General features: G+C 36.5%; 1 long non-coding RNA gene across 6 annotated transcripts; it reads right to left on the reverse strand.

Annotated features, from left to right (window-relative positions):
- Nucleotides 1–907: 907 nt before the first annotated feature.
- LOC145133174 (uncharacterized) lies at nucleotides 908–3,561 on the reverse strand. 6 transcript variants are annotated; one of them, XR_013718454.1, is made up of 6 exons: nucleotides 3,098–3,561; nucleotides 2,256–3,015; nucleotides 1,916–2,060; nucleotides 1,657–1,826; nucleotides 1,102–1,570; nucleotides 908–1,017 (listed from the first exon to the last, which is right to left on the reverse strand). It is a non-coding gene; the product is annotated as an uncharacterized LOC145133174 (long non-coding RNA). The 6 variants fall into 6 exon arrangements; XR_013718457.1 differs by having other exon boundaries at nucleotides 2,256–2,387; nucleotides 2,755–3,557; XR_013718455.1 differs by having other exon boundaries at nucleotides 2,256–2,398; nucleotides 2,755–3,557.
- Nucleotides 3,562–4,264: the final 703 nt, after the last annotated feature.

Consider the following 4,264-nt stretch of genomic DNA (forward strand, 5'->3'; position numbering starts at 1 on the left):
TCTTATGTGCTTATAAGGGTTATGTGATATATGTTTTTATGTGATATGTATATGTTATATCCTGAGTTTGCATGGTTTGGACCGGAAGGTCAACATGGTTTGGACCGAAAGGTCAACAGGGTTTGGACCGGAAGGTCAACAGATTTAGGATCGGAAGGTCATCATGGGTAGGTCCGGAAGGTCTACCAGAGTTGTGGGACCGAAGGCTCCACTGAGACACATTGACCGAAAGGTCTCGTAGAGCTATAGCCTCGAGTGGCTAATTTTATGTACGTGGTATTTTCGGGAACTCATAAGCTTTGTGTTTATGGTTTTCAGTTTTGGTTTCAGGTACTTCGTTTTCAAAGGAAAGGAGTCGGCTCAATCGCAGCGCATCACACTATGGTTTTCCGCACATGAGATCTTTGGGATTTCACTCTGATATAGTTTTATGATACTATGTTTTGATTATTGACACTTTGGTTTTGACATGAGACATTATTACGAATGTTTTTATGCTGATGGTTTTATGTAATAACTTAATTAAAATGAAATTTTTGGCCTGTATTTCTGGAATGTTTCAACGTTTACGACACGCGATGCGTGTGAAGGAAGGCCCTGTCAAAAAGTAAGATGACACTCTTTTGTGTGTCATAACCTTACGACGCATGTTTACGACTCACATTGCGTATCATTAAAACCCCTATCATAAATGAAGATGACACGCATTTGTGTCATAAAGTTCAACAACCATTTACAATATACATTTACAATACGCATTTACGGCACACATTGATGAATAATAAGAAAACAATAATCACATTTAAACAATTCATTTCATACAATAAATGTATTAACATTTAAACTGAATCACATTCAATAATCTCATTATACATAAATATAATGTATACAAATAATCTCTCTAAATTTGACCTGAAAAATATAATCAATAACAAATGGAACATTAGAAGGGATTAAGATACATGAATCAACTTTCACCAAATCAAGAAGCACCATAACATCATCCTCAAACATGATCTGTGTGAAAACATGACCAGAATTGTCAACCATCATAAAAAACACAAATTATGAGAAACAATGACAAAAAAAACTTATACGTACCAAGTGTTGTCTTGTGTATTGATGTTAAACCGCTTGATCATACCAAGTGATCTAAAAAAACACATAAATCTTTAAAAAAACACATTTTACAAACAAGGAGGGTATACCGGTCTTTTTAGGCCAATTGATTGGATATATATAATTTATTATATTTGTTCAATAACTATAAACACCTGTTGATGCCCTTCCTGTGCACAATTTACTGAGTTCATTTGATATTGCATAAATTGTTGCCACCATCTCAGAGATAGCAGTTTACTTAATAATTCGCCCAATATTTACAATTTCAATTCTGCTGGCAGCATCACCATTTTCAACATCAATGAATGCAGTATTTGTTGCCTTGGTGTACTCTCCCAATTCTGTTATGGTTACTGCTACTTAGAATAAACCTCAGGTAAAGGAAGACCAAATGTGGATCCAGAGAGTGTTGCTTCTACTGTTTGAACTGAACCAAGAAGTGGAGATCCTGAAAGTAAGAATTAAAAAACATAAATGCCTAAATTGCACCTTAAAGTTGGTGTCATGCCAGAATGACATGTAGGTGTGACATACCCACAACAAAATGGGCATGAATGCGATCAACTAGCCATTGGATACATTTTTTGGGGGCAAATTCTAGCTTCAGCCACTCCAAAAAGCAACGAAAAACATTGTTACCGAAAGAGTGGGCAGATACTATGGAGGGCCCACCACGATGTTTCAGAGTTGTTTCAAAGTTAAGTCTGCAATGAAATTTAAAAAAAAAATGTGGGTGTCAAAATTATTATGATTCAGATGATGATTGAAAGATAATTATAAACTGAATACAAACTTTAGCTTGTGGAAGTACAAATCCCGTTCTTCAAGCTTTGATGGTGACAATCTCTAATCATATGGAGCAACAAGAATAGTATTTGCCTCAATCCCAAGTTCAATGCACCATTTGATCCATTCTTTCCATACTGATGAAAGAGGGCCTGATAATAAATAATTCACTTTCAGGGACTATATGTTAAAACTTACATATAACTATATAAGTGTGTGTTTATGTATATACTGTATATAGAAATGAAAAAACATGTTACCTGTTATATAACCTGGGTTTAAACTAATTATTGTGATTTTAATTACCAACAATCCGTTTCCTGTTATATAACCTGGGTTTAACTAACCATGTATCATACTTAAGACCTTGGCTTCTTTTTCTTTTCCTTGAGAAGATCCCCTAGAGACACCATAAACCATCACAAATTTAAACCTTACTCTAGAAATATCTCAACCAACATGCTCCTTTTGTCCAAATTCTGCAATCAAACTTCATCCAGTGAAAAAAAAATATTAGAAATCATATAGCCACCAAAAATATCTGAACCAGGAAGAGTGAATGTTGAATGAAATGTAACGTTAAACTAGATGAGAACATGAATGGGTATGTGTTGTTTGCTCTGCACTCATGAACCGAGAACCCTAAAGTTCACAGGAATGAAATAAAACCCAATATACATATTAATCAAATCACCCAACATGAACACAATCGGAAAACTAAAATTACTCTTTAGCTTTAAGTTCATTATTAGGATAATGAGAATTTACTAGGGAATGCAAATGAATAAGAATATGAGAGAAAGAGTGACGAACACGAATATACAAAGGAACAATCGGCAAACACACCCTTATTTCTCCATCACCGAACAATTTACATGGATTTGCTTATCTCTCCGCTTTTTTTCCTGATTCTCGGTTCACTGTTCTTTTCTTTTCTTCCTTTTCCCCTCTTAAAGTTTATGATTTGAGGGCTTCTGCACTTGGATTTTGTGAAAGTTTTTAATCACCCACACAAACACACCCTTATTTCTCCATCACCGAACAATCACCAGCCATGATCTCTTCATAACCCCTTCACAGCCTTCAAACGCCACCTCACACCATCACCTGCAAATCGAAAAAAAAAATATAAGATTGGAGAAGAAGGGTTGTGATCGAACTAGAGGAGGAAAAGAGGAAGAAGGGGCACATCTTTTCTTTTTCTATTTTTCTATTTTTCTATTTTTGCTCTCAAACTCTGGTGGTAAATAGGAAAGCCCGAGAAATATTGAGAGAATAGACACGAGAGAGACATAGATATTGATTCGGGTACGATTGAGAGGCGAGAACATATAGTCAACTGAAAAGGAAGGAATACGGATGGGTAAGGGTAGGGATGAGGAAAACTTGTGGCTCGTGAGGTCCAGAGCACAAAAGCCCTAGTTCTTCCAATTTTGGGATGGCGCGTCTTTAACGTTTGAGAGGGAGAAATGGTGGATAAAAGAGGATAGTTGATGCCTTTGACCTTCGTATGGTTGGAAAGGTCCAAAAATACGAAAGGGGGAGAGAGTCACAGCCGAATAATTCTATTAGGGTTTCTCAGGTAAAGGTTTTACAACGAGAAGGAGGAGATGCATCAGGCGGGGTTTTTATTTTTTTGGGAATGAAGCTATTAAAAAACATAGAACGCGCGTACATGACAAAAATTATAAAACGAGACTTTTACATATGTTTTTTTTTATGATAGGTGTCCTCCGATTTTGTTGGACACTAATTTTAGGGAACGCACAAATGTGTGTCCTCTATCCTACAAATTTTGGAAAAATGACATTATTTTTAGGACACGCAAAAAATGCATATCCTAAATCAGTGCATGTCATTTTTCGTGTGTCATTAAAGGGTTGTTTTCTAGTAGTCGTCAAAGTAAAAATAGTTATCAGAGTACAATCCCAAAATTATAAGGTGTGGAAACATGGGTGGACGTGCTGCAATAAAGTCGGACCCCTCCCATTCGTACTGGAAGTACCTAAAACCATAACCATAAAACTGTAAGAACAATGCTTAGTGAGTTCAACAAAATACCATATATTATACATATCATTTGGGCCTAACCCTCACATTTGGGCCAACCCATAACAATAGGCTTAACCCTTCCTAATCAATAGGCCCACCCTAATATATAGATGGGCCTAGCCTGTCATACAATGGGCCTAGCCAAACATACAATGCGCCTAGCTCCATATAGAATGCAAGAGTCACAAAGACAACTAGCATATAACATATCCTAGTGGGCCGATATTGGTGCCTTCAACCCACGGTCATAGCGAGGAGTCTCACCTCAATCTAGAGATAACTGAATCACACACGCTGCTTCTAG

This window comes from Lactuca virosa, chromosome 8 (genome assembly GCF_052849685.1).
Source record: "Lactuca virosa cultivar CGN04683 chromosome 8, Lactuca_virosa_CGN04683_v6, whole genome shotgun sequence".
NCBI classification, from domain to species: Eukaryota; Viridiplantae; Streptophyta; class Magnoliopsida; order Asterales; family Asteraceae; genus Lactuca; species Lactuca virosa.